The 10014-nt window shown below is 29.6% G+C and overlaps 1 long non-coding RNA gene across 1 annotated transcript; it reads right to left on the bottom strand.

The window, feature by feature from the left end:
* Positions 1-4145: 4145 nt before the first annotated feature.
* On the bottom strand, positions 4146-8165 carry LOC145949684 (uncharacterized). The gene is made up of 3 exons (XR_014428089.1): positions 7610-8165; positions 7433-7525; positions 4146-4766 (listed from the first exon to the last, which is right to left on the bottom strand). It is a non-coding gene; the product is annotated as an uncharacterized LOC145949684 (long non-coding RNA).
* Between the last annotated feature and the right edge of the window lie 1849 nt (positions 8166-10014).

The following is a 10014-nucleotide window of genomic DNA, read 5'->3' on the forward strand; positions in this document are numbered from 1 at the left end:
GGTTGGCTTGTGACTTGTCTTCTTTAATTTACCAACCTACCTATAAGGTTCAAAGAAAACTGGTTGGAGAGGGGAGCTTGACATGAACACCAACCTTTTTCCTTTAATTTTCAGCTTTATACTTTGTTACCAAAATATATCTTAAGTGATTCTTTTCTTCCAGATAATTAATATACTCTATCTGTTTGACACATGCACGTTGGTTTGTTTTTTATTTGTCCCCAACTTATATCATTATACACTGTTTTTATTGTTAATTGTTTAAAAATGAGAAAGATTAAAATAATTATTCTAGAAAATATTACATTTTCTTTATTTTCTTATACACAGGAAATATTAAACACTTGGATTGTTTCTATCAATATAATCTTCTTTCTAATTAAACAAATATAAACATTATGTATTACTAATTAATATGAAGTATTATATTAAAATTTGATATGTTTGATAATTTTGATACTGATAAAGTTATATCTTAATATGATATATATATATATATATATATATATATATATATATATATATATATATTATTTAATTAAACTCATAATATTTATATTGATAATTTAGTTTTCTATCGGTTAAAGACTATATCAATAAAAATTAATGTTAGTAAATGATATTTCTTTTAATTATAATACACATAATATAAAAATAAAGATAGTATGCCTTTATCTTTTCAATTTTAATAAAAGAAAACACATCAAATTATAATTTTAGGAGCTTCAAAATTCCTTGAATTTGTAAGATGAAACTAATGTTGTAATTTATGCATATTCAATTTAATTTGGAAATCTATAAACATGAACGCGACAGGTGTCGTATGAAAAAGTAGTATTAATTTTGTGTTTCATCAATTTAGTCCCATCCATCAAACATATTCTACATGTTGGCAACTGTAGGATTGAACAATGAGGATTTTGGTGTGGTGCCTGACATGATATTATATAGATCGAATTTTGGAATAAATTGAGATGAGGATGGATTAATTGGATCTAAAAGGTGTGTTTGATTTGCAATGTGTTAAATATAAAATCAATTTTGATGCTCCAAATCTAGGCAATATTCTAAATATTTAGATCAAGAAACAATTTTTTATATAGTATTTGAGTTTCTATGATTATATAATCGTCATTAATTATGAGTTTAATCACGATTTTCACTCATTCTTTGATATAAATGTTGAATTTCAAAGGCAAAATAGTCATGCACATAATCTATGTTTTTTTAACTTTAAATTAAATTGTTCTTTCATTAAGCTCATGTTAGATGTATAAATAATCAGTCTTAATTTTCACTTAATACCTTAAGTTTCTAGCTTTCAAAAGAAACCCTAAAACATATAGGATATGACAGGCATCATGGGAAACAAGGGTTCATATAAAAAATAAATTAGGAATATTTTCTGACATGCATAATATATGGGGATACCTTGTGCTTGTGCAGAAGCACATGGGAAACAAGGGATCATATCAAAGAAATTTTTCTAAAACATGCAAGTAATAATCTACACACTTTGATGGGAATAAAGTCTGAAGATGCAGCCAATAGTGCTATAAAGATAAAAATAATTTCTAGAGTGTTGTGTGGTTAATTAATAAATTAATTTTTAAAGAATACCTTTTTCTTATTATCGAAGAGTTGATTATTACACAGTATTCAAACTTTCATAACCAAATAGTTGGAAAATTTGCATCAAGTTTACACATCAACTTGAGCATTTTATCCTATAGTTTCAATTCTATCTTCAGCTAACGACATCGAACCCGAATATCTCAAATTCTTAATAAAGTAAATTGGAATTTATCTCAATTTTATAAAATTAAAGCCTGTAAAATGAAAAGTATATATCTTTCACTTATATACATTATTATGACTTTATCACTAATTGATATATGGTCTTTAACACATCTCTTCACGTTAAAGATTAGTATATTAAACATGAAATTTTTGTAGAACTAAACTTCTATGGATAGTTTGATAATAATTTGATAATGTGTGACATGATAGGTCTAACAACAATCACATTGTGCTTCAAAAAAAAAAACAATCACATTGCAAAATAATTGACAAGTAGTGATATACACTCCATAATGACACAACACTTATCACTAAAAAATACTTTTATCTATATATATATATATATATATATATATATATATATATATATATAATATTGGTATATTGTTAAAAGGTGTAGATATAAATTACAGTGACATATAAAATATGTTATTAAATATCGTTTAAAATCAACAATAAAATTATATGTAAATATATATAAAATAGATTTATACACACACGCGCGCGCGCGCGCACACACACATATATATATATATATATATATATATATATATATATATATATATATATAAATTAAGTGAGATAGCACAAAGAGTACTCGTATCCGCATACAAAATCTAAGGAATATCGAACAATAATTCTGAATCATAGAACATATGCATCAAGTTGAAAATAAGTAATTTAAAAAATATTTTATTTACATTTTTTTAGTTACAATATTGTAAGACAAAAAGGAAAAACAAAACCAGTACAAAATTATATTGCATCAATTTCAAGAACACTGTATTAGAAATACATGAAAGAGAACAAAAAATCAAATAAGAAATTAAGAATATATAAAATAACACTACCTAAAGCAACCCAAACACTACAACAACAAAAAATTTAGTGGCATTTAATATGGTTTTTAATGGTAATAAAAATTACTACAAAATTTTTTAGCGGCATTTCCACAATAGTCATTGTATGCAGTGTCTCTAAAATATTTAGCGGCAATTATTCTGAATGCTGGTAAAAATCCTTATAATAGTCGAAAAGAGTGTATAATTAACTTTTTGTGACATTTTTTACTTTCTACTCGATGTGAGACTTGTAAGATGAGGATAGTCTTTTACGTATATTTTTTTTTAATGTCTTATCTCTTAATTAATTATTTTATCAATATTCGATGTGGAATTTAGATTTTTCCCGATACACACCCTCAAGTTTACTTTCTACTCGATGTGAGACTTGTAAGATGAGTATTGTCTTTTACGTATATATTTTTTAATTGTCTTATCTCCTAATTAATTATTTTATCAATATTCGATGTGGAATTTGGATTTTTCTCAATGCACCCCCTCAAGTTTAGGGACTATTGAGTTTGGTAATGGTGAGTAATCTAATATCAACTTAGAATAGTAAGTTATATGTATAATTTAACCCTACAAAATAAACTTGTAAGGTGAGAGTTATCATCTATTTATGTATTTAATTATCTTATTTCTAGTCGATGTGAGACTTAAGTTTTTTCAAATAAATAATTGTCACTAATAGTAAATTTTGGTGAGATATAAATACATTTTTAGTGATCATTATATATTAGTCATTGATATTTTTATACAAAAAAATCAAGTTTTAGCTACCACCAAAATCGGTCGCTATTTAGGTAAATTCAGTCGCTATTTCATTCAGCGACCGAAATAGCGACCGAAAAATTCCGTCGCTAAAACCTTGGTCGCTATTTCAAATAGCGACCGAAATTTTTTCCGTCGCAATTTAGCGACCGAAAAATCAGTCGCTAGACAATACAAATCCGTCGCTAAAATTTTGGTCTCCTAACTTCTTGAGACCAATTTTGCGACCGAATTTTTTGGTAGCAATTTCCGTTGCTATTTTTTGCATTTATTTAATAAAACCATTTTATGAATCTGTCGCTAATTCGGTCGCTAAATAATTGATGTAGCTACGGATAATATCGGTCGCTATTTCGGTCGCTAAAAAATTGATGTAGCTACGGATAAAATTGGTCGCTATTTCGGTCGCTAAAAAACTAAAATAGCTACGGATAAAATCAGTCGCTATTTCGGTCGCTAAAAAACTAAAATAGCTACGCATAAAATCAGTCGCTATTTCGGTCGCTAAAAAACTGAAATAGCTACAAATTATATTGGTCACTATTTCGGTCGCTAATAACTGGAATTAGCTACAAATTGTTTTAGTCGCTATTTCGGTCGCTAAAATATACCAGTATTTTTAAATTATTTTTTAATTATTAATTTATACATGTTAACGAATATGAAATTAACAATATATTTATTACACAATTTATAATAATAAACTAGAACATACTAAAAGACATAATCTTATCGATGAAAATTTATATTATAGTGAAAACTAAATAAAATATAAGTATGTCAATATAGTATGCTAAAAACACAATAATAACATAAAACGTTTAAACTTCAACAAAGTAATAGTGAAATACAATAAAATATCCTGAAACAAGTAAAATAAAGAAGCTTAATTAAGGGTCTTCTGCTATGTCATCAAGAGCATCATCAACAGCATGGTCAGGATCATCTGGCCTAGTACTCGGTGCAGGAGGGGTTGGCCTTAAAGGGTCAATGTTGAGATGGCGTAGTATATACTGCATCTGCTCATCATGCTGTCGTATATGCTCTTCCAATGCTTTTTTCCTTTGCTTCCTTTGCAGCAAGCTCATCATTTAATTTAGTTATCCTATTTTGCATTTCTTCAATCACCCCTGCAGTGACTGGTGATGGCTGTGACTTAGAAGATTGTGGAAGTGTTGAGCGAATGAAATCATCGGTCAATCCAGCAAGCCCATACAAGTTCCCCTTCGGATTCTTTTTAACCACCTGCAAATAAACTTCATTATCACTAATACAAGTAGAAGCAGAGCCCTCTGTGTCATCCTGTGTAGCTTGTTGCTTGACTTCAATTAGACGCTCGTTATATTTCTCCTAAAAAAAGTAAAAAATATTATTTCAACAAAAATTTCAAGACAATATATTCTTTGATTTTAATTCAGCAAATAATTGTTATTTTACAGCAAATAATTCAGCAAATAATTCACCCTAGTCAACGTCATGATATTTTCTACAGGATTAACCAATCACACAATATATATCCTTAAAGCAAATATAGATTCTTGAACACGTATCCAGAGGGTTTTTTTTGTATGAATCTATAGAACTAGTTATAAGTATAACATGCGTAGAAACATGAATTATTATAAAGTTTTCTAATATGTATAATTCCTTTAAAAAAAATTGAAACAGAAAATAAAATATATTAATATTTGGGCGGGTGCCACCCATATTTACAAAGAGAGATATAATTCCTTAAATGATTATCTATTAAAAGAAGCATATCCCTATATGTATCTTTATCCCAAAGTCAACAATTAGTTAAAGAAAATTAATGTGGCCAATCAAATCATCGCCTTAACAGGAAAAAGGAAAATCTCCTTGTCACTGTATTTTCCAGTCAATATTCTGGACAAATGTCATGCGTAACCAAGAGAAATACAAATGGTGGAATTGCTGAAACCAAAGGGTCAATTATTTCATCCTATTTTACAACTAAGATGTCGTTTGAAAGTAAATATTTTGAAAGTTTCATGTCAAATAAGCCCAAGACTTCTACTCCATTATTAAATAGTGCATATATATCAATTCATTTTAATTAATATAATTAACTAATATGAATATTTCAGGCCAATTATTCTCGTTGACAAAGTAAAAACCAAAATCAGTTTGCCTTCCCATGGCCAGAACAATTAGCAAACAATTAATTGGCAAGCTTATCAATAAATTGCAAAAGCTGTTACACAAATGAATGAACAAACGTGCATGAAAATATAGAGCAAATCCAAAACTGATTCAGAAAAGTAAGACATGGTATAATTTATCATGTTTATGATAATGAGTAGTTATTATAATATAGTGGTGATCAATATAAAAATTAATATAAATTATATTGTTTGTGAATTATATGATATGAAAGAACGTGCATAATTTAAATAAATTTTTTTAAGTATTATAATATAATATTTAATATTTTACAGGCCTATTCCTTTAACAAACTTTTGGATCCATCTCCCTGTTTTCCGATGTCTTTTTGGTGTTTACTTACTACTAGTATGAAATGCTGATACATTTTTCATAATCTTTCAGTGAACCATATAATAGGATCAATAAATAAAATAGTCATTTTGAATAATCGTCTCCTATTCAATCTATTAAATTATAGCATTTTTAGAGTTTTTTTAATGACAATTGTTTTAAAGTAGGAGTGACAAAACAGGTAGCTTGCTCTGTTTTAACCCACTCCTCCACCAACCCATCCAAAAAATAGGGTGAAGTGGGTTGGGTTAGCTTCAGGATTTGGATTTTCCTCCATGTAGTCTGGCCCATGTTCTATGTGTTGGCCGATTGAAGGTCCAGCATGATCCATGACCAGTTGCTCATAAGGATTCAACTCTTCCCTTTGCTCACCACTCCCATAGTATGAACCTTCAACCACCACTTGAGGAATTTCTGGTTTCAACTCACCGTGATTTGTCCACCAATAATAATTAGGCATGAATCCTTTGTCATTAACATGCCACAAAACTTCTTTCACAGTCCTGAAAGTCTTACATTTGCATTTGACACAAGGACATCTCGTGACATTGCCTTGGTTATGAAATTTCTCCTGACTAGTAACAAACTCTAGGAACTCAGCTACTCTGTTTACAAACTCAACCTTCAAACGTTTAGTAGCATCCAATCTATTATACATCCACCTTCGATTCTCGGGAATTTCCATTGATGCAACTTATCATAGGTTGAAGCTTAATAGTAAAGTCAAAATAATGAGTTTAGACCCTATGTACTTGAAATTCAAGTATGCAAAGTGAATACAATCTTAATTAATATCTTTATAAAAATATACAAAAAAAAACAACTAAAATGAATGACAAATAAGATTAAATTGAAAGTTTTCCAAAGTAATAATAATAACTGTAGCATAAATAGTAGATTCATCAAATAGATTTAATAATAATCATCATAATGGCATAAAAAAGATCACTAGATACAACCAAACAATGACAATAGTCTCATCCCACAAGGACTATGTACAATCAATTTATCAAAAACAGTGAACTGTTGATAAACTAGTTAGAATAACAAGTATAAAAAATGTAGATGTAGTTATAAATAATTTTTCAGATTTGAATAGTTGGCTAGAAGAATGGATAGAATACATTAAATCTGACTCTAATATGATTTGATCATGGAACCAGATTTGATCTTTCATTTTTCTTTTATAATCAAATTTGATTATGATCTGAATTAATACTTGATTTTCCTGCCTTTAATTTATTTTGTAATCAGATTAGCTAATTTTTACTTGAAGCAACACATTAAAAGAGGCAATATATTTTGAACCAAGAAATATAATTTAGTTTTCAGTTTTCACATTGCTATCTAAAAATCCAAATTATTGTATGACACTCTGAGTCTCTGATCAAAAACTTTTGAACTCATATTGACTCAAATAATGCACACTTGCTGTACAAGCTTTTATTGATTCAACAACATTTATTTCAATAAAAATTTAAAAATAAATTAGCTATACTTACTTGCTCTAACTTTGATCTGAGATCCTTGATGGTTCTCAAAAGATGAATTATTCAATATTTATGTTTCTCCTTCTCTACAGCAAGTATCTGAGCCTGCAAAAATAAAAAAATTATTAGTAAAGGATGCATGATATTCAATCCATTAAATAATTTTAATAAGTCATAAATGTGTACAACCTTCTCTTTTTCTGAAATTAACTCTGCATTCACAAACTTTAGCTTTGACTGAAGATCATCAATAACTTTCAAGCTTTTCTCATCTCCAGCATCTAAGTAAGTTTCATATAAATGTCATTTAGGCCCACAATCTCAGGTTGACATCAATTTTGTTGTAGTGAAAATAAAGGATGAACAAGAAAAACGATGATAGTCAGGTAGTGGGTCAAGCGTTGAACATTCAAATGAATGGAAATAGAAAAATCAGAAAGGATGCTAAAACTCTATTTTAATTGGCATAAAATGGATAAAAAAGAGAGTAAATTTAATAAATTTTTTAAAACGTAAAAATATATATTAAGTTATAAGCTGAAAATTAAAACATTACTTGAAATATCGTATCAAAAACTACTACAAGATATTTTAAAAAAATTATTTACCAAATACTATTAATATAATCAAACATGTTTTATTTAATAGTAAAAAGCAAAAAAAAAATATCTGAAAATGTTTTTCAAACATACTTTTTAAACACACAATTTTTGTTAGAAAAAAAAAGTTTCTTTAATATTTTTAAATGATGAAATGTAAATTAAAAAAATTTATTTATATAATCTTGGAATTTGTTCTTATCAAAATCTACAAACGCTCCTATATCAGGAATGACGTCTTGATTGTTCCAATATCCATGTCGGTGGAAGACACCTAAAAAGGCACTCCATTAAGTTAAGAATGAGATTAGGATAGAATGATACATGGTACTCCATATAAAGGTGATTGATCTTATCTCTAAGTTTAGAGATAATGTTATATGATATCTTAAAGATATATTCCGGTAATTGTGTGAAAATATTGTTATTGATTAGCAAAGATATTGTTTCTCATAAGTGAATATGCTTCTTAAGGTGAATATAATGTATTTGGTTACAATATTCTATAAGATATTCATGTCAAGATATCTCGCTAGTCTTTCGGAGTTACCACCTAGGGTTTCACTTTAAGATGATAGGCTGAAGGCTTAGTATGGATGAGCAGGTGAAGGCTAGCTTGGCTTGGTCAGGCTAGGCAAAATATATAAGCCTCCCAAGCTCCAAGCTCTTTAGATGGAAGGAGTTATGATTTGTTGTTAAGATTTTTATATGGCAAGTGCGCTAGTCTTTGTAGTACAATAAATGTAAGGTTGTCGAACCTCAAGAACTTGTAAGATTTTAGTAAATTCTTTTTTTCTTTAAAACGAAACTTGATAAAGATAAATTTATACAAGACAAAATCATGTTATTGTGAGTAGAAATAATATCTGTAGTTCTCCCTCCGTTTTTTTTTCATAGTTGTTTAAGGTTTTTGCACGAAGCTTAAGGAAATGATTGATATTTTAGTTTTCAAAAATATTTATTACTTACTTTCATGTTATACCCTTGTCGCCACCCGCCGAAACGGACATTGGCATTCGCGACGATGGTCAGACTCTTTTTAAGTTTTGAAAAGTGGTGGATTGTTAGAACGACTTATTCTCAAACTGAGACCTTGTCGAACTAACAATTTTATTAAAATGGTTCACCAATCCATGTTAACCCCAAGCGGGACCCTCCATGGATTAGTGGTTTTCGCAAAAGGTAGGGTTCTTGGAGTCGCCACCAATGTTTTACTCAAAACATAGGAAAAAGGGATAAGGCAATTGATTTCATAAATCAACCTTGGTCATTACAACCAGAGTCGGGTAAGGGAGTCGGTTACGTGCGGGGAAGGTGTTAGCACCCCACAACGCCCCTTTCGGGTTCCCTATGACGGATTATTTCATAAATAACAGTGCAAAATTACTAAATTACCCCTATTTATTAGAAACGATTATAAGCGGAATATTTACATGATGAAAATTCTAAATATGCAATGCAACAATCAGAAAGCAGTAAAAGGAAGGATTTTGAAGAAGAAACCTTTGAAGCGTGCTTTTATATATTCAAATGTTAGGAGGCTTTTTGGCGCTCCCTCCCACTACACGCTCGCTCGCTCCTTCCCTAAAAATTAATCTTTACTATGGAAATCAAAAAGATTTCCCTTCGACTAGTTCGAATTCTCAAGCTAAATACTCAGAACTCAAGAACTTCGTCGGATCGGCTCTCGGAGAGAATTCTAGGGCAGAACACTGCTCAAAAACCCCAGAATACTCAAGAAGAGAGTCCAAGAAGTGTTGAAAAGTGTGGAATGACGTCCAAATGACGTCCTATATATAGGGATGAGGCGCAGTACGGCCTCTAGAGTCAATACGGCCCGTATTGAGTTTTTGAACTTCAATACGGCCGTATTGGTTTCAGTACGGCCGTATTGTAGTTCAAAATGTGCAGTACGGCCGTACTGAACTCCAAGGAGGCCGTATTGAGCTCCAATCTTCCCACTTCCTTATTTTTAGCTACTCTAAGACCTCTAAA

The sequence above is a fragment of the Cajanus cajan genome, chromosome 7, assembly GCF_000230855.2.
Source record: "Cajanus cajan strain Asha chromosome 7, NIPB_CcT2T_4, whole genome shotgun sequence".
In the NCBI taxonomy this organism is placed as follows: domain Eukaryota; kingdom Viridiplantae; phylum Streptophyta; class Magnoliopsida; order Fabales; family Fabaceae; genus Cajanus; species Cajanus cajan.